Here is a 21,813-nt window from a genome sequence, read left to right as displayed (position 1 = left end):
GTGACGGAATCATTTCCAGAAGTCACCTAGACACACACCTAAATTAATCCAAGGCTAGAATCCTGTCCCGGAGAAACAAGCTGTGACCATTCTGTGAGCACTTCAGGGACCAGAGTGAAGTTTAAAAATGATTTAAAAAAAAAAGAAAAGAAAAACCTGATACAAGCCTTACCACTGTTAGGAACTAAATAATTATGTCTGGAGCTGAAATACAGTTGCTGTTGGGTCACCCCATTGTATCACAATGCACCCATAACAGAAGCAAGACATTCTCCAAACACTGAAAACATTACAGCTGAGCTGCCTCTTGAGTCTCTCTGGCTTGAACCACCTTGAACTACCAGAGGTAGAGAGAACATCACTCAGCGGTCCATGGATAAGACACAGAAGCAGGCATCACACCTCATTCCTACTTCCTTATTTATCAAGTGTACACTTGGGCAAACCACCTGACCTCTGAGCCCTTCTCATCTATGAAATGCCCCAGGGAATGCTGGGAAGGCTCTGAAAAGATGGCATCACTGGTGGGAGAAATGCTCCATCTCCTGGTTCCAACACCTGGAACCAGGGTATTTCGCCACCTTGAACTGCTGACTCCAGGCATTTTTCTCTCTTTCTAGCAGTCCATCAGTCAGCAAATCTAAAAGCAAGCAGCTCCAACACCCTGCCAACTTGACTGTCCAACAAAATTTCCTCCTCTAATTGAACTCTTTAGAGGCAAAAATTTAGAAGTTACTTTAGAAGTTACACAACAGGAAAACCAAAATATCTCTTTATTCTTGCTGTTTAGATCACAAATGATGTTATTCCTTGTGAAATCCGACTTTTCCTCCTACAAGCCACAAAACAACATTTATGGATCAGCAAAACTCGGGGCAAGGAGGGGAGTCCAAGAAGCAAGAATACAAATTATTCCGCAAACAGCCAGTTCCAAGTGAGGGAACGCGCCTCTCCAGCAAGCGAAGATGATGATGCAGCACAAATGCTGTTCCACCAACTTTCATAATTAAAAATACAAAAGGGCCAAGGCCATAAACTCAGAAAAGCAACAGGAAGACCTGAGTACACTAAGAACTGGCACAAGAAGCCACAGTCAGCAGCCCGGAAAACACCTCCTCCTGGAGGACATGGCCTTAGCCAGGGGGAAGACTCAAGGCGGCACAGATCCTCGCTCCTAAAAAGCATCACAGTGGTCGACATCATGGTGCAACAGGTTAAGCCTGTGCTTGCAATGCTGACACCATCATTCCACATGGGAGTGCTGCCGGTCTGAGTCCCAGTTGCTCCACTTCTGATCCAACTTCCGGCTAATGCATTGGGGAAGGCAGGAAATAATGGCCAAAGCACTTGAGTCTCAACCACCTGTATGGGAGAACAAGATAGAGTTCTTGTCTCCTGGCTTCAGACTGGTCCAGACCTGGCTCTTGTGGCCATTTGGAGCAAGAGAACCAGTAGATCTCTCACTCTGTCGCTCCCTCTCTATTGCTCTGCCTTTCAAACAAACAAAAATTCCCAAGCGTATAACAATGTTCTCAAAAGGATCGTAGCACCTGAGTTGTTACTTGCTTCTTGGTACTGTAACTATACACCTAAAAAGGAAGGAGCAAAAGAAACATTAGAATCATGACTTTTTGCTAGGTGCTTTGAAAAATAAATGTTATACCCACAGGAGGCTGCTAGCATGTAGTGCATTCCAGAGAATAAAGCTTGGGGCAAGGGCTGAGGCATCACACCATTTCTCACAGACACGTGCCTCAGGCCCATTCTTCTGGGACAACAGCACAAGAAAGACATTTTGCACTGGTCTCTCTCCAGCCACATCAAACTTGGCAGGAAATGTGTCAATGTTTTTCACCTATAACTGGGCTCCTGCCATACCACACAGACTGAATCAAAAGTAACATGCAAGAGGGGAAGAAACTGGACACAAAAACAAAGCAAAAAAATATATATACAGGCGAAACTGAAGACAACAGGCCTGTCCCCAAAGCAATTATGCAGTAACCTGACACCTAGAATCCAAAGAGATGTCCCTTCTCTCAAGGTCTCCCACACTCAGTTTCTACTATTAAACTTGGGAGCAGGGAGCTTGTGATTTTCTTTAACTAGCATTTTCTGCTTCATCTCCTCTTGGGTACAGACCAAGGGATATAAGGACAAAAATGTTTTATTAACTTATTCAAGGCTCTCCGAGAGTCTAGTACTTAGTAATGTATGACGAAACAGTAAGTATTACACAGCCTTCCCAGTTTCTGTGCATGATGCCAATACAAAAGCTTGAAGACATTTTTTAACATTCCTTAAAAGCAACAACAAAAACACCAACTTTACATGACTTTGAAAAAGGTCTAGGGGGCCGGCGCTGTGGCACAGTGGGTTAATGCCCTGGCCTGCAGTGCCAGCATCCCACATGGGTGCCGGTTCAAGACCCAGCTGCTCCACTTCTGATCCACCTCTCTGCTATGGCCTGGGAAGGCAGTAGAAGATGGCCCAAGTCCTTGGGCCCCTGTACCCACGTGGGAAACCCTAAAGAAGCTCCTTGCTCCGGATCGGCGCAGCTCCAGACATTGCAGCCAAATGGGGAGTGAACCAGCAGATGGAAGACCTCTCTCTGCCTCTCCTCTCTCTGTGTAACTCTTTCAAATAAATAAATAAATCTTTAAAAAGAAAAAAGGTCTGAACTCTCAAGTTAACCACTGACCCACACATATCAAAGCTCCAAAGGAATGATCCCCAATCTTCAGGGAGATAAAACAGACTTTTTACTGTTTCTTTATTCCCCCAGCCCCCATCTAATACCTAAGACACCCTGGAGGCCCCTCAACCAGACTCCTCAGGGAGCAAAAATAAGCAACATATTCATCTAACAGAATCCTATAATCAATGGAAGATGCTTGGTGTCAAGAATTTTAAGTACATCTCAAAAGTAAGGTCAAAACGTATCTACACTAATTAAAAAAAAAAAAATACACAGTTGGGGTAGGCTTTTGGCCTAGAAGTTAAGATGGCAGTTACAGAGGAAGCTCTCGACCAAGCAATTAAGATGATGTTTGGGATGCGTGCATCCCACACCAGAGTGCAGCTCCACTTTCCACTCTGGCTTTCTGCTAATGTAAACCCTGGAGGCAGCAGCTAAAGGCTCAAGTACTTGGATTCCCACTACCACTGTGAACCATCCAGAATGAGTTTCAGGTTCCTAACTTCAGGCTGGCCCAGTCCTTGCTACTGCAGGAAATTGGGGTATGAACCAGCAGATGGAAAAATCTCTCAAAACCAATCAATCATTTGATCGATCAATCTCTTTCTCTCTCTCTCTCTCTCTCTCTCTCTCTCTCTCTCTCTCTCTCTCTCTCACACACACACACACACACACACACACAAATATGCCAGTTAAGATGGCTGCATCACCTATCAAAGTACCTGTGTTCTGGCATAGCAGGTAAAGCTGCCACCTGCAACATCAGCATCCCATATATGCACCAGTTTTGAGTCTCAGCTATTCTACTCCACTTCTAGTCCAACTCCCTGTTAATGTGTCTGGCAACACTACAGAAGAAAGCCCAAGTAACTGGGGCCCTGCCACACACATGTAAGACCCAGAAGAAGTGCCTGGCTCCTGGCCTCAATGTGGCCCAGCCCTGGCTGTTGTGGCCATTTGGGGAATAAACCAGTGGATGGAAGATAAATTGGTATATATATATAGATAGACAGAGAGATAGATAGATATAGATATATCTATCTGTGTGTGGGGGTGGGTAGGTGTGTGTGTGTCACTTAAATAAATAAAATCTTAAAAAAAAAAAGCCTGAGTTCAACATCTACCTCCAGCTCCTGATGTAAATCCTAGGAGGCAATAATGATGGCTCAAATAAAGGGTTCCTGTCACCCACATGGGAAATCTGACTTGAATTCCTGACTCTAAGCTTCTGTCTGGCTCAACCCCGGCCTTCCCAGGCATTTGGGAAGAGCCAAACCTCTGCTCTCAAATAAGTTCTAAAAACTAATTAATTCAAAACTATCTTTTAAGATTTTTTTTTTCACTTGAAAGGCAGAATGACAGAGATGGAGAGACAGAAAGAGACCTTTCATCCACTGGCTATCTCCCTAAATGGCCACAACAGCTGAGGCTGAGCCAGGGGAGAGCCTGGATCCTGGAACTCCAACTAGTTCTCCCACATGGTGGCAGGTACACAATTACTTGAGCCATCATCTACTGTTTTCCCCGGGCACATCAGCAGGGAGCTAGATCAGAAGCTGAGCAGTGGGGGCTTCAACAGGACCTCTGATTTGTGATGCCAGCATCTCTGGTGGCGGCTCAACCTACTGCACCACAACACCAGGCCCAAAACTAATTTTTAAAATTTATTTATTGGTCTGAGAGACAGAAAGAAAGTTCCCATCTGATGGTTCACTCCCAAAATTCCCAAAATAATAAGGGCTGAACCAAGGCTAAAGCCAGGAACTCAATCCACATCACCCAGGGAGGGGACAGGAATCCAACTACATGAGCCATCAGTATACTCCTCCCAACGTCTGCATTATAAGGAAACTAGGGAAGCAGAAAGTGAACCTAGGCACACAGTGTAGGATGCTGGTGTCTTAATCTCCAAACCAAATACCTGCTCCTCAGAATTAATTTTTTAAAGTATATACTTTCACTTACACCCCAAAATTAAAGGGACTGTAGACTGTGCCAATTTTTAAAACTGCCAGCATTAAGCTCCTATTATTTTGAAGGATTTTGCTAAGATGTTCAATACAGGGACACTCTGATTCATCGTTATAACTGCCCTAGCTCAAGTGGTCGTCAGGAGAGCAGGGAGCAGGGCTTTCTTAGCATTGTTCTGTCCTCAGAAACTACATTAATGCTTGTTTGAGAAAATAGATCTTCATATCTATTTGCCAGGCTGAACAAAAGTTAACTAGAAATCTAAGTGCTTAAAGTCACCAAAAGGAAGACTCTATGCTGACATTTTCTACCTACTTAGCATTCATCTGTATTCATCTCACTAGACATTAACACGCACCAAAGTTGCTCTCTGCTATTCAAATCGTACTATTATGCTCAGGAGTAGATTAATAATATCCACCTTCCTTATTGTACAATAAAATTACAGCATTGGTCCAAACGTGACATGTGAGCCTCTTTCTACTTCTGCTGGTACATCAGCTTGCTCTACCACATACATGGGAGACAGCTTTGCTCAACCTGCCCTGCTGTTTCCAGGAGGTGTGGGGGAGAAAAAGCTGGCTGAAGACTGAGAAATGTAAGGGGGGAGGGGGTAAGCAACACACACACATAAACCTCACACCTGGTCGCCTCTCATATCAGCTCTTTTTTACAGCAATCTGAGAGGAGAATGTCTCTTCTAAGCTAACACCATCAGCAGGGAGGTTAGCAGGTGGGCCACAGGCCTCTTTCAAACAGTTCCTAACATCCTGTTAGTTTTCCCAGCACCAAGCAACTTCTGGTGACCCCAAAGCATCTGAACAAACAGAAGCAGGCACCTGGCAGGGAGAAATCGCCACTCCCTATTGTACAGGACTGAAATCCCAAGAAGACAGAGGGAAAAGATTAGACAAGCAGATGGAAACACATCTCACAAAGGATGGAGAAAAAAACTGTTTTTGCAGTCAGGGTGGAGGAAGAACAAGACTTCCATAGCTGAAGGAAAGGTATCTACAAGCTCTAAAAAGGTAACTACCACTCTAAATTTGTAAACACACGCATGTAATTCATACATTCCTGAGTTTAATTCAAACATTTTTGTAACATAAAGAAAAATCAAAAGACTGTAAAACTTCAGAACTACAGCCTATCTTTATATCAGAGTGAACTTTTTTAATTCCCATGGCTTTAGAACTATAGCATTAGAAGTACAAACTCAAATATCCTGAGGTCAAACAGTGATTAATTCCAAAGTGAAACGATCCCTTTCCAATCTTAAGGGGGCACCTGATAAATATAAGCTCAGTGTTGCTTTATCTGTCCAAACTATGAAGAGGCAAGGAATATGACTCTAGATCTTTATATGATGTATTTCCAACCCAGAATCAACAATTCAAAAGTTTTAGAAATACAATTTAGGCTAAATAAAACAGCTCCAGGTCATACACAGCACATAAGCTACCATTTGGGACCTGGTGTTCCAATTATTTGTGCACTGATCCCCATTTCTCCCTGTAACTGCAGGGATTCACTTGGTCAGACTCTTCAGTGAGTAAAATGTGAATTAATGCTAGAAGCCAATGCTAAAATGCAAGCAGGATAAGAAAATAAAGGGACAACTAACCCAGGACAACTGACCCAGAATTACCAGGGCTGGAAGGAGCACACACACAAGGCTCAGAACATAATAAGGGACAGAGGTGTCACAAAGAGGAGAGAAAGGCTGTGGATAGTTCAGGTTCCTTACAGAGACACTGGAAGAGAACGAATGAAAATCAAAAGCACTGTTGACCTGGTATTTGGGAACAGTCCATGAGTCACTCACAGCCACAAGCCAGAAAGGACACCGAGAATTTAAACAAGATAAACCAGCAATCAGTAAGTACCACCTACGAGAGAAAGAGAGGTATTAAATGAGCTCATATAGAAAAAAGCCTTACTTCGGAGTAGCTTATAAAAACTGCTTACTCTACGAGAAGTTGTATTTAACATGCTTCATGTAGCTCTGCATTAAAGATTGGTGACAAACCCCCCATGTCACCAGAGGTACCTCCCAGCAGCATCAGTGAAACAGAAAAATCTCACTTTCTTATTTTGAAAAAAAGCTCAGAGAAAACTCAAGATCGAGTGCAATCAGACACAAGAATATTTTCCCTACCTTACATAATTCACTGAATTTATTTTCAAACACGCTGTGATTTATTTGCTTTGAAAAACATCTTTTGTACTTGTGATATACACAAATAATGCCTAAAGAATAAAAAAGCATTAAACATCCTTTAAAAACTGAACAACTGAGCAATTTCCAATAACTTACTTGGCAGGGCATCCATCAATGACTTTTCACTTAGGGTAGTAAGAGGGTATTGAAATAAGTGAGGAAAAAATGTGTTTCTATTCAGACTCCGCTTTATGATATATAGGAATAGATCTTCATAAGAGATTAAGCAAAATTCAAATCAGAAAAATATGGACTTTCTAATGTAAATGCTTAAACTTAAAAATTTTATCTCTCACTGAAAAAAAAAAAACAGAAAATTTAAATCATGAAATTTATATTCCTGGAATGCTAACTGGCTAAAATACCATAATCTCACATGCAATCTTTCAACATTACTTATATTTTCAAGGAAAACACATTTTAAACTTTCCTTCCAAGTTCTATCATCATAGATATAAATACACCTATTTCCATATCAAAATGTTCAGAGTCACAACTCTCTCAAAACCTCCCTGCAGTTCAAGATTTTTCTGTTCCTCTATGGCAAGCACACACACACACACACACAATGGTGTTCTCAAGAATCACTAAAAATGGGTCATACTGCACACCAAAAATATAAAATTTATCTATGCAGACTCACCTATTACAACCTTTCCAATTCAGTGAACACTGTCCAAAAATCTTGTATTTCAATATGCCAAACTTTACCCAGTCCTTGAGATGAGGAAGGTGAGGTTTTATACACACACACACACACACAAAGGAAAACAAACCGAGGCCACAGGCAATTGGGACAAAACTAGATGCTGGGAACTTGAGTCTCCATCCTAGTATTTTCTATCTGGCTCTGCTAAATTAAGAATTTCAACCCAAGTGACAAAACCTACTGAGGCAAGACAACTCAGCAGCTACACAGGCAGGACAGAGCTCACAAAAAGACTTGACATGTGTAATATCTGTTCACAATAACAGAACGGATTTTAAAATAAACTATGAGGAGACACAGGCAAGCTTAGAGTTGTCCTTTGAAGAAAGCTGAACGGTCCATCCACATGGCTAATTCAACAGCACGCAAAAATCTATCTGAATGGTTCCTACCTGCTCTCACCAGAGTTAAGAACAAATTCTAATTTCTAAATTATTTCACATACAAAGCACCTCATTTTAACACTCTTCACTCCCAAGAGCAAGATACTAAAAACTATATGAAAATATCTGTGTTGCGTGTATTCCTCTAGGAAGGAGAGGAAGGCCTACACCTCCTTCAAATGCTCCAAGACGCCGAGACTCCTCACTAGTCATATTAACAGGAAGTTTCAATTTCACAATGACTCTGTAATAAGGAAATACATGAAAACTAAGAATTCCAAAATAACTGACTCCCTATTCTCAAAAGGAGATAAAAATTAGTCAAGAAAGTGTCTAATGAAGCTGTGTGTTTGACCATTGCTGATAAAAAGAAAAATGAAGTAAAAACTTACCCTGAAGAGCTGATCTGTTTGAAATTTATGAAAATAGGGATTTCTGTGACACTCCACTAATACAGATATGATTCTAGTAATGAACAGCCCACAACAACAAAATTTCAGAATATAAGCTGGTCACTCAGAATATAAATTTCCTTTTAATGGTACAAACTCTTTTTTTCATGTTAAGGGGGAAATCCTGGTATTAATCTATCATTATTAAAACTAGATGAGGACGGGGCCGGCACTGTTGCACAGTGGGTTAATCCTCCACCTGCGGTGCTGGCATACCATATGGGTACCAGTTCTAGTCCTGGCTGTTCCTCTTTCCATCTAGCTCTCTGCTATGGCCTGGGAAAGCAGTAGAAAATGGACCAAGCACTTGGACCCCTGCACCCTCGTGGGAAACCCAGAAAAAGCTCCTGGCTCCTGGCTATGGATCAGCCTAGCTCCAGCCATTGCAGCCATTTGGGGATTGAACCAGTGGATGGAAGACCTCTTTCCATCTCTCCCTCTCACTGTAACTCTTCCTCTCAAATAATCTTTAAAAAAAATTATATGAGGACAAAATACATGGGTAGTTAAAACCTAGGATTTCAAAACATATCTGGTCCTAAAGCAAACAAAATCCTCAATATGCTTTTTAAAAAAAAAAAAAAAGAAGAAGAAGAAGAAGCTATCATTTTACTGGAGTAGTCTCACAATAAAGTAACTTCAGAAAAATTGTCGAGTCTTTTAAATAAGGAATTTTTCTAAGTGGGAAAGGGGTGGGGGGGTTGTTTGTCAGATCTTGTTTGCTATTCGTTATCTGTCACAAACTGCCATACTGGAAATCAGTAATAAGTATAAGGGGAAAAACTGCAATTCTGAAAAAAGCAAAAAATGTGGTTAACTTGTTGTTAGTAAGACGACATACAAACTGGCTCGGATTTAACCCCATGCCACCTATTCTTAGGACCTTCTTGGTCATTCTGCCTATTGTATTCCTTCTCTGCATGAATATATCTTAGAATGAAAATCTCTGTCATCACTAAGACTATTCAGCAACATTCAAAAAAGGAAACATGCAGTTAAGAGCCTCAATAAAATTGATGCATTCAAAACCTAACCCACAACTGAGAAAATAACCTTTCCAAAACCAGGTATTTTTATGAAAATTAATGTCCAAAAACTTAGCACTGGTAAACAAACAGGGAGGTGGCTATATTTGCAATTACACCTACTACAATGTTGCTCGCACAAGTCACCTTGCAGTTTTATTTTATAGAGTGGAATACAAAACTAGCAACATAGACAAATTTTCACGCGAATAAAAGAATTTCTCCTAGTAACCTTACTAAAATCAAAGTTACCATGTACCTCACATAAGCTTAAAGTCAAACCTGTTAATTTATTGTTAGTGAAAATTTTCCTAAATACTCCAGAAAATGGAAGTTTTAACTACCCTAATTTTGACTTTTAGATAAGATTCCAAAAGTCACCAAGGTATAAAAAAATGTGTCTTTTCATACACAAAAGCATAAAACAAATAACTCCATTCAGGCATAATGCCTTCTGCTTCTGTTTAGCAGGTTTGTACTGAAATCCAGAAAGAATCAACCAGTGCTATAAACCAGTTAGTTTCTTGAGCCAAATACATACACAATAAATGTTCTTCCCAATTTAGAAACATATGAAGCAGTGCTTTTGACATTTAACTACAAATATGAGACCTTTGAGGACCTAGAACCAGTGAAGACATCCACATCTGTAAACTTGAACTGACCAAAGGACATGTTCATCCTATGCTTTGCAGTCTGTCATCCACAGAATTGGGTGTGGCATAAAGCCTGCAAACAGTTCTATAATACATCAACAAAGCAGCAACACTGGCAGCTAAGTATTACCAAGTAGATAAGCATCTAACAAGGATAAATCACATAATCTGAGGTGCTCAGCGCAAAATGCAGGGTCCCTCTGCTTAAAAGTTCTTAGGAATTTCAAGATGGGGAGGTGTGCAGTGTGTACAGCAGCACAAGTTACAAGCCCATATAGAAGCCCAGCCTCTAACCAAGTAACCATGCTATAAATTATTTACACAAGGAACACTCAAATGTGGTATCTTACTATGATTTTTGGCCTGTCCAGTTGAGTATCCACGGAAACAGGAATAGCTGGGTGGACTGCTATGGGCAGGTTTTCCACAGGGTGGCACACCATCCAGGCCCAATACCACCCCTCCAACAATGCCACCGGGCTTGCCCACCCAACCAAATCTCCAGGTTCTCTCACTTCCAAATAAACACTCTGCTTAAAAAAAAAGTGGCACTAAGAATGGGACAAGGTGGTAAATTCAGTAAGGCTTCAAATGAGAAAAGAACTGATTCCACCATGAAGATTAGTGATCAAAAAGGCAAATGGCTTAGCAGTTAATATGCTGCTAGGAATGCTCACACCCAATGGTGGAGGGTGTGGCCTGATTCCCTGCTCTGCTTCTAATCCAGCTTCCTGCTAACATACACCTTAGGAAGGCAGCAGGTGATAAAACAAGCACTTGGGTACCTGCCACCCAATATTGGAGACCCAGATGGAGTTCCTGGCTCCTACTTTCATCTGGTCCAGCCCAGGGTACTGTGGGCATTTGGGGAGTGAACCAACTGATAAAGTATCTCTATCTGCCTTTCAAACAAAATGAAAACAAAGGTTTGTGTGTGTGTGTGTGTGTGTGTTTTAAGCGAATGTTAAAACTTGGTGTTGCTAAGAAGCTATTTTGGAGAATTCAGTCCTTTGGGGGAAAAGAACAAAAAAGGTTATTTGCCACAGTGGTGCTCTTATGCCATATCAATGCCTGAGAAGTGTCACAGTTTAAAAAAAAATTTTTTTTCCAGCCAAGAAAGAAAAGGTTGATCCCAGATTAGAAGTCAAGGTATTCTGGACGATCCTATCATGTCCTTAAAGAGAACTTGGGACTTGCTCCTAAAAGGGGTGGGGGTGGGGGTGGGGGGGTGGAGCACTGTTGAAAAATATTATTAACAAGAAAAGTACCAAAGCCTACAACAGCTGGGGTGTTTACAAGGATTCGGCCAGATATGCCTTTGTGTGTACAAAGAACCTTAAGGCAGGTTCAAGGAGAGAACAGAACACCAGTCACAGCACTGCTCTCCCTTAACCTACTGGGAGCCTCACCTTAAACCACAGAAACTGGGACAGAGGACCTTGTCTGAAGAAGTGTTCACCAGAACAATCCAAAACCAAAACAGAGCTTCAGCAACAAACCTCTCTCGGGCCTAGAAAGGAAAATGGGGTTCCATGGTTCTATACCAAATAACAGGTGGGCTGGCAGATGCTGACCGCCTGTTCCACCCGAGAGGTACATGCCAACACCAAGCCTGTCTTGAAGGGTGGGGAAAGTGTGTGTGTGTGTGTGTGCCTGAAAACTGCTGACTTGACGTGATTCCTTACAGCACACAAGGAGACATCCAGAGACAAGCGGTGGGAGGGTGGGGATATAACACCAGAGGTTCTGCGTTTGCAGACCTCACTTCCCCAAAAGTGGCAGCACACAGTCACTCAAATAGGCAATGAGAGACCAATGTTAATCACAGAAACACAAAAATGGCCTTTCAACAAGGAAAAGATAGTAGTACAGAGAAAATGGATGTTTCTTCATAATCTATTTTTCCATGCTTCTCCAGTTGTTTTACCGTCCAGATGTTTTCATTTCCCTTTGTCTCTACACACCCCCATTTCCAAGACTTCCCCCCAGCCTGAGCAGTGTTAAATCCACAACCCTACACACCTCTCATAAAGAACTCAAGTCAATCCAGCAAAACCCGTCCGTCCCCGTGTCTATCGCCAAAGGCCCAGATGAGAAAGTAGATCCAGAAGAGGTTTTCCACCGGCTCACCAAGACGGACACAGCTCAGCTTCCTCGAGAAAGCTCGACCCCAGCACAAATGGGAAATTCAATCTAGGAAAATGATTCTTGAAAAACACCATCTTCGGGGACAACTGAACAGTATCTCAAACAGAAAGGCTTCACTCGGGCCATGGGAAAATCATAGCTCAGCTGACATTCGAATGGTTTTCAAGTGGACTTCTTTGCCCTAAGTTTTGCGGCTGAGCTGCATTTTTAGGAAGGCAAAATTATTAAACACCGTGACAAGATTAAGTTTTACACAGCTCTTTTGTCTTTGTGGAAGTATTCCATTTTGACACTGTTAAGCACTGTTCTTTGGGGACAGGGAAGAGAGTAGGTACCCAGTAGCAAACCCTCGCTTTCCCACGTTTTCAGAAAATGTAGGGGGAAGATGTGAAAATTTTTATCATGAAGATGATCTTTAAATATGCACACAAATTTTAAATGACCATCTGGACAGCTATTACTCCTGGCTCGCAGCTCACAACTACAGGCACGGTGCTGCGCTCTGGCCCTCAAGGATAACGCTGGGGCTTTCATGAGAAAGCTGTGGAAAGACTGTCCGCTGGCCATTGTCACGGCCACGGGAGGAGCACCTGCCGGGGAAACCGCGGTTGGCCCGCCGGGTTCCAGCAATGTCACCACCAGTGCACGCACACAAGTCCGCGCACCGGGGCCGCAGCTGGCCAGGCTCGAGGCCGAGCTGGAGGAGCAGCTGCCGCAACCACGGCGAGTGAGCCTGCCTCCCTCGCCCGGCAGAGCGCCCGCGCTTCCCGCTCTGCACACCGCCCGCGCGCAAAAAAAAAAAAAAAAACCTGGGATGCGACCGCGAGCGGCGACCTCGCGCGGCTGCGCCCGGCCTCACCTAACACGCGCCCGGAGAAGGGGGCTCTTTCCCGTCCCCAGAGCGCCCGCGACCTCACGCCACCTCGGGCCCCGCGGCGTGGCCGCTGCCAAGTCTCCAGGCGCCCCGCGAGCTCGAGGAGGCGCCGCGTACCAAGTGGGCGCACCCCAGCCACCACCCGGCGTTCGGCAGGAGAACCCGGGGCACACGTCCTCCCACAGGGCGGGGCGCCGGGGCACGAGGAGCCCCCTCCCCCACTTTCCCTCCAATACACTCACCTGCGTCTCGGCGCAGTTTCTTGCCTCCCGGCGCTACACGCGGCCGTACCCGGGCTCGTCCACGCCCGTGCACGCTGCCTGGCGCAACTGGCCCCGCTCTCCTCTCCCTCCGCCCCCAACCAGCCGGTGCCCAGAGGAGGGGCGGTGCCGCCTCCCGAGGCGCCCAATTCCTTCCACTCCCGCCGCCAGGGGCCGAGCTCTCAGAACTTCGCGGGCACAACCTACACCGCCACCACCGGCGTCCCCGCCCCGAGGCCGGAGCCAGCGCGGCGCCGCGGCAGTGGACGCAGCCCTTGGCCCCCGTGTCCAGAAAGGACCGGGACCCGGCGCCGCGCGGCCGCCGTCCCCGCCCCCACGCCCCCCTGCACTTGCCTGCTACGGCTCGGAGCTGCAGCTACTACGGCTCGTGCCGCCGGGCGTCAGCGCGGTCGCGGAGGAGTCGCTCCCGGCGGGCTCCGCGGAGAGGCGGCAGCGGCGGCGGCGGCGGGAAGGCGGCCTGGAACGCGGTGGAACCCCCGCCCCACGCGCGCCGCGCCGCCGGCCGACCGACCGCCCGCCCTCCCGGCCCGGCCGGCTGCTGCCTCAGCGACGCCCGGCCGCCGCGGTCCCGCCGTTTGTAGCGCGGCGGGGAGGAGGGGCCTGGCTGGAGGAGCGCCAGGAGGCGGGGCTGGCGGCGAGTTCGCGGCGCGTGCTCTGCCCGGCGGCCGCGCGGGGTCCGTGCCTCCGGGGAGAAGCCGCGCCGCGGCCGCTCCCCTCGCTCCCTGCGGGGTGGCGAGTGCCTCCCCAGCGGGCTCCTACGACGGGGCTCCGGGGCACCGCGCGGGGACCGTCGCGCGCGCCTCGAGGCAGCCGGTGCCAGGTGCAAGTTTGCAAACCCGGAGGCTCCGGGCGCTAACGGGGACTGAGCGCGGCCGGCGCGGGGGTTACCTTGATACCTATGTGTATCAAATATATATATAATCGGATATACACACACGCATACATAGGCATACAGATTGCAAGCAGAGTTAAAAGGCCATGTTTCCCCCTCCTTCACAACTAAAGGGCTCTGTCCCTCGACGGAAAACGAGGCTTGGCCCCTGCTGCCCCTCCCTCCCTCTCCAGAGAGGCTGGGACGTTTAAATAAGTCCCAAGTACCTGTGCAGGGTGCTATACTCTGCTTCGAACGCACAGTAGGAAATTCTGCACTCGACTATGCCAGAGCCTGCCACCAGCCGCATCCTTGCAACGCCCTCACTCAAGCCCCGAAATGGCTAACTCTTCACCGAGGGGGCGTCCCGTCGCTGCCCGGCCTCGGCCCGCCCTCTCGCCTGGCTCAATCCTTTTTCCCCAGAAAAACCTGCGCTTGTCCTCAGACCCAGCCCCACCGCTAGAAGTCAAAAAAAATCCGACCCCCCCCCCTCCCTCAGCCACGCGGCGCGGGCACGTTTTTACACCTGGCCGCTTCATTACGAGAGCACCTGTCGTCTGGAGGTGGTTGGTTTTTTTTTTTTTTTCCCCCATTGCAAAGGCTTCGGCTTTCCCCCTTCCTCCTAAAACACTGCATTTAAAAATATCACCTGTCACACCTACCTGAAATCAAGGGAGGTAAGAGGGAGGGAGCGAGCAGTGGGCGACCGAGTCGCCGCGAGAACGTGACCGAGGTTACAGCTTCAAGGGCATGCTGCGGGTTTGATGCAGCAAGGTCCGCTCAGGGCGCCGAGCGCTCCCCGCCCCCACGCGACGGGCGGGGCGAGGGGGGACGCGGCGAGGGCTCCTCGGAGCCAGCTCGGGGGTGGGGTAGGCAAATGTGCCCTCTTGGGGAGAAGACAAATCAGGCATAGTAAAGTGTGTGTGGGCGGGGGCGGGGGCGGGGGCGGGGGGGCTAATCCAAGACCGAGAGATAGAGCGAGGCTGTCTCTCCATTTGGGGGGACCCAGACTGCGGACAGCGGAAATAACTGATTGGTTTCATATCAGCATTTCTGTGTCACCCCAAATCCGATTTGCAATGAAATGACCTTAATTGACTTTGTACCGGTTCCTGGGGGTGGGGGTGGGGGCAGAAGCCCGCTCAAAGCGCCTGCGCCTCTTTGACCTCCCTCTAAACAGTTAATTAGAACATTCCCATCCCTGGCACGCGGGATTGCTAAAAAGGCCAGTTTCCGAACGTTAGACGAAACCGGGCCTACGGATTTGCCAACCCAAGTCTGGAACTCTTAGGATGGGTGCCCTACCCGCTACTTCCTGAAGCCGACTTCTTGAAGTTATGGGAGCCCTCTCTCAACAGTTGAGTCCCCCAAGTCTTCCAAACTACTCTGCCTACAGTCATTGGGGTTTCCTGGAGAACTGGGGAGCAGGTCAGCGAAAAAGCCGGTGCCAGAAGTGGCTGCTTGTAAGACAAACTCAGGAAGACACCAACAGCCATCTAAGGAAGAGCGTTAAAATTTGGAACAGAAAAAAAAAAAATCCTCTAAGAGGTGACTTTGAAATATTCAATTTTTTTTTTCCGGACTTACTCAAATTTTGACAAATCTCTCAGATGTCCCAGTTCAGAAGCCATTTTACAAGGAAGTCTTAGGAACCCAGATTCCCTACCCTTCAGTTCCCCCAAAACATGAGCAACCTTTTCCTGACCTTCAGGAGCAGGTTTTCAATGAAAAAAATCATGTCTTTGGGTACTATTGTCTGCTCCGCAGGTACCCCCCACCCCTCATTTCATTTTAAGCCTAGTTTTTATAGGATGCATAATGTAGGCCTAGGGAATAAAACATGTTCATCTCCCGCCCACCCCTACCACCCAGTGGCTAGGTAGATTGAATAGGAGTGTGGAGAAGGGTTCAAGGTTTAGAATCTCAACCCAAAGGAGTGTTTGGACGCCAGTGGGGGAGGGGAGAGAATCCGTGCATTTCAGGAGAAAGTACGGAGACATCCAAGCCCGTCCAGCAATCCTAGGAGTCAACCCTAAATGGTCGGCTATTTTTCTCGCCCTCGCCACAATGAAGCCAGACCTGCTGCAGCTGGCAATTAGGAGAAGCAAATACCCGACCTCGACACCAGTTTGGCTCACCAATACTTGAAAACGGAAAACGAGGGAGGTATCCAACCCCCAATTTGCCACAGTTGTATAGCTCCCGTATTAATTCTCGACAGACATGAAATAGGTGGGTACGGAGCAACGTGCTGGGCATAAATGAGGCAACAATGGCCACGCGAGGTCGTGTGCGCCGCGCGGCCGCGCGCTGGGCACTGCCACCTGGCCAGCCCCGGCCCCCTCCGCCCTTAGCAGAGCGCAGCCGGGGGCGCCGGCGGCGCGGTGGCTCTGCGAACCTCGAGGGTGGGTGGGGCGCAGAGCGGCGAGAAATGAGCAAGCCCAGCCAGCGCGGTGCCTCTTCCTCAGCCTCCGGCTCTCCCGCACCGCACGGGCGCTCTCACGCACACACTCGCCCACACCCCCCTCGTGCCAGTAATTTAAACTTGTCCTGAGCAAAGCCGGCACCTCGCTCCAGCACCACCCCCGCCCCGACCTCCCCGCCCCGCCAGCGTCCTCCGCCTTCCCACGTCTCCCCAGCCCGGAGAAAATCCCAAAAGTTAAACGGAAGCGTGAGCCTGGGTGCCCAGCTCCCCGTCCCCAACCATCTTTCTCCCGGCGGCAGTTTAACAATAGCTGTTGGGGAAGGGGGGCGGCGAGGCCGGGGCGGGGAGGGCTCGGCGGCGCAGTCGGCTCCGGGGGTGGCCGCGGCGCCCGGCGGCTGCGAAGGCTTCCCCTCTCCCCGAGGGCGACGCCAGCCGCGTAGGACCAAGGACAGGGCTTGGAAGCCGCTTCCCAGCGCCCAGCACCGCGAGGCTCCCAGGCAGCCGCCGCTTCTCAGACACAGCTCCGAGGATCTTATTTACGCTTTTCCGAACAAAGGGAATCTCATATCCGGTACCGACTTAAGCATTCGGCCCCCAAATTGGCTCTCTTCTTTTAAAAGGAGCTGAAGGATGGCCACTGGCGTCCGTGAATGAGAGCCCGCATCCCTAGCAATGATGAGTTTTGACAGCTTCTAAGCACCCCAGCCCCAGCCCTTGCCCCAGCCTTCAGGCGGCAGGTACTTTTTTTTCAGTCAACTACAACTCGCTGCTGCCTGGTGCAGCATCTAAATTCCATCTGGCAATCCCATCTCCCCAGCACATGCTATCTGGTTAATGCAATTAAGCCTGGGGTTTTTTTCGCCGGTCTAATCTGCAAGCCCAGGTTCCTGATTCCCCTTAATGACACTAAAGCCTCTCTGGCCCTTCGGTTGCTTTGCGAAAGTAGAGGCATGCATCGCTCCAACACCCAAGTTATCCCTCTCTTGCCACGAAATGAACTTCCCACCTCCATCCCGGAGCTCACTCAACACCCCCTTACACCCCTGCCCTGCCCTGGCCACCTTCATCACTCAAGTTTCTGCGGCTGACATTGGCGAATATGCAGTACGTTAAGCATGCGACCACTGTCTTTTTTTTTTTTTTTTCCGTCTAGCTCTCTGGAATTAAAAAGCAGAGCAGTAGCTTTGAAATGAGACAGACATGTGCAATTAACTTCATATTCTGCATTCCGCTCACTTACAGGTCTTTTGGGTTTGCCAGCGCATCGCTGCAACTAATGATTAAAGAAACCAAACCGAAACTTACCTTTCTCCCTTAAGGTTTTTGTGTATATGTGTTTTTAAAGTAACGGTGCAGTTCTCCCAATAAGGATGAGCAAGAAGCTGCTGGATAGTTCTCTTAAGACAGCACGGAACCTAAACTGTGCTCGGCTTAAAAGAAGCAAATAAAAAGAAATGCTCTCGACCCCAAAGTCCAATGCTAAAAGAAATGGCGAAGGAAAAAAAAAATATGAAAGGGAAGGGGAAACTTAAAAAAGAGAGTTTAAAAAGACGGAGAGACTACCCTCCTATTGCCGTTCAACTAAACAAAAAGGGGCAAGAAAAACAAACCAAGGAACAAAGAAAAGAGACGAAAGAACGTTTTTTCAAAAAGACGATGTCTTTCTCCTTGTTGCTTTTTAGTAGGTCGCTACAGGAGTAAGCTGCTGCATCTCTAAGTGAGAACAGAAATAAGGGGGGAGGACGTCTTAAGAGGGAGGTGGACTGGACCACAGATTTATAGCACCGTATCACCAACCCCTTCTCTGCCTCCGCACTGCCGTGTGTGCAGCTGCTCTGCCAGGCTCCTATCCCGGGCAGCACGCGCGGAAGTATACGCCGAGTCGAGCCACAACGCAACTTGCTCATCGCTCCGGGGTCCTGATTGGTCTAGACCCTCCCGTTGAGGCCGCCCAGGCGAGGCTGCGTGATACGATTGGCCAGAAGGGTATGTCAATCTGGAGAGCTCAATGGAGTCCCGTTTCAAGGTATGTTGTGCGGGGAGGTACACACTTAACACTGGCGGCGAAGGGAAATGCAAGAAGCAAAAAGAGATGGGGAGAGCGCAACGTGGGAGGGTTGGAACTGTACTATCAGAGTTTGCGTTATGGCACGATCTCCTTTCCTCTTAAATCTTTCTGCTTCCGAAAGATTCATTTCCTTTGCCATCCCTGCTGCGTCCATGGCATAGTTCTTTATAATATTTAACTCTCTGACCGGTATGTATGAGTCATTGAGAGCGCTCCCTGTCTTTGATCTGAGTATAAAGGATGAATGTACATCCATTACTTGCCCGCATGCTTTTTTCGATTTGTGTTCCAGTATTCTGTATTAGGCAACTGTTTTTGCCTTTCTCTATTTTAATATGTGGGTATTGCAACTACTTTTTTTTTTTTTTAAAGTCCTTTGAGTATAAGAATGAAGTCAGAAATGCTTTCAAATAAGGCTGCATGGTTTGAATTAGCTCTCACTTCATGTTAGAATAGAAAAGTGTAGAACAGACTTCCTGTCCAAGAAAAAAGGTACTAAGGTCCTTTACTTTGAGGTATATGATGACTCTCCAAAAGAGCAGCTGTATTTAAAATTAGAACAAGCAGCTTCTCTGCATTTGCTGGCGGCACAGTTCTTGGACCACACATGCATTGCTGACGGTAAAAACCGCTGAACCTTTATCAGGGCTTTTTCTCTGAGCATTGAGAAAGTTTAACCAGAAGACCAAGTGCTGTCAACATTTAATGCTTTATAGATGATGATTACTTTATTGTGACCCCATATTTTAATAACATTCAGGAGGCTGAAATAATTTTTATTCACCATATTTATTTCTTCCTCTAAATGCAAGTGAGGTCCTCGGAATTATGTTCATTTCCGCATGTTCTTTTACAGCCAGAATTTCTTCTTTGAGTCTTGAAAGGTCCTGCCAACTTCCTAGATAGTACTTACATGTCTTACACAAACAATGCACCTTCTCTAGAGGAACATACCTCTTCTGAAAGGAATTCCTTTACCTGTTTATTTGCTGCTAGTCTCTCTTTCTGAGAATGCCGGAAAGAGAAAGCACAGGTAAGAATCAGAGATGGCAAGAGCCAGGGTACCCTGGAGGAGAGAGGGACAGGGTGGGGGGTGCCCAGAGCAAAATGACTTGGAAGTGAGAATATAGTAAATCAGGATTCCTTGAGAGTGTCCTTGAATGTTGATAAATGATTAATGGCAAAGAACAGAAGACCTGTTTATCGCCCTCCTTGTGTAGCCCCTGTAACAGTGTCTGAGTCCTGTTACTTTGCATAACAATAACAGGAGGTTGGGAAGGAAGGCCTGGATCTATATGTTAGCTATAATTAGCCTTTATACTGATCATTATCTTGCTCCACTCCCACACTGTATATAAAAACATCCCCTGAAATTTTGATGTCACCTTAAAACTATTCTCTAGACTTGCGTGGAGCTCATGGAAAGAAGAAAGGAAAAGCAGTTTAAAGAAATGAAAGCCAAGGACTGAGGGGAAAAAAAAAAAAAAAAACTGCACCTCCTCCTCCAGAATAGATACATGAATAACAGAAGATTAGATTTGTTGTCATCTTGCTGCAGCTCCTCCCCTCACCCCCAGCTCCGTACAAAGAAATAACTCTTAGACAAATACAATTTGGGTAAAAGTATAATACTGACTTAAATCAGGCTTATCTATGAAGTCAACTGTCTTTCCTGCTTTTTACCATACTCTGAAGTTGATATTGAATTAGTTCCATGTGTTTTTATAATCTTCCATCACTTTGAAGAAAATCTTTACTGTTTTAATTATATAAATGCTTCCTAACTGGGTGGACATTACTACTTTGCCTTACATTTTAGTTCATATTTATATCCGCAAGAAAGTTTGTAGATTACAGTGATATATTTTGCAAGTGATGGGGGAGGCATGGAAAGCTTAAGATGGTAACAATGAAAATCTAGCCTGTGTTATATAAAGAAATTACATGTAAAATGATAAACTTGTCCATTCAAATGTAATATGCTAAATTCTATATATCCAGTATATATGCTTTTTTTAGTGTGCTCAAAGGAGCTAATAATTTTAGAAATATTGCCATCCTCAGCATGTTAACTTTTTTGTGTATGTAAAATGAACTTTCTTTATTTAAGAAATTGTAAATATCTTAAAATACTAGGTTATTTCCTCAATAAAGCAAATGTTTTTAAATTTAGAAACTTTTAAAATGGGTAGATGTAGCATAGGCAGCATGTACTTGTTCAGCTTTGAAAAAAGAAACACTTTACATGACTACTCTAAAAAAAGTGCTTTTGGGGTAGTAAATTTCACTCTGAAGTTCATATGTCAAAGCCTGAAACATTAACATATTCTATCTTATGATTAATGGAGGCTGTGTGCAAACATCTCACTCCAGATGAAGCAAAAATGTAATCATCCCCTCCTCATTCTGAGTTAGGTAAAAGAATTATCCACAGTCTGAGCTTGCATTAGGAAAGTATTCAAAAGACATGAGTTATGACTAATCCACATTAGGTCTCACATATTTTCAGAGTTCTCGGCATTATGCTGAGTTGCAGCAGAAATGGTAAAGATAGACTGGGTCACTGAAGGCTTAGAGAAAAGTTTTGGTGTCAATAAAGTTGAAAAAAGATTCTCAAAGCTGAAAAGGTAATGAAGTCAATTGATTATTTTACTAAAGTTTGCTTCTAAAAAACAGTTATGCATAGGAATAATTAAAGATATTGTGGACGATATCTTTTGGGATAAATAAGCTCCTTACACTAGTCCTCTTGGGGGCAGGGAAGGGAGTGATTTTAGTGTTTCACATTAAATGGTCCTGTAAACAATTTGTAACTCTTTTTAAAAGTAAATAAAGCATTTAAACTATGTAAATAAGTTTACAATATTGGACTTATTGTGATAATTCCAAACAGAACAGCCTTCAGATGAATGTAAATATCACCCTGTGTTAGTTTGTTGGACTGCTTAGAGAGATTGTATTCATGATGTTGGAAATGTGGCAATTTAATGCCTATATGAGAAGCACAGTTATGGTATAGCTTGATGATTAC

Source organism: Lepus europaeus, chromosome 12, assembly GCF_033115175.1.
Source record: "Lepus europaeus isolate LE1 chromosome 12, mLepTim1.pri, whole genome shotgun sequence".
NCBI lineage: Eukaryota > Metazoa > Chordata > Mammalia > Lagomorpha > Leporidae > Lepus > Lepus europaeus.
This window is presented reverse-complemented; position numbering follows the sequence as displayed.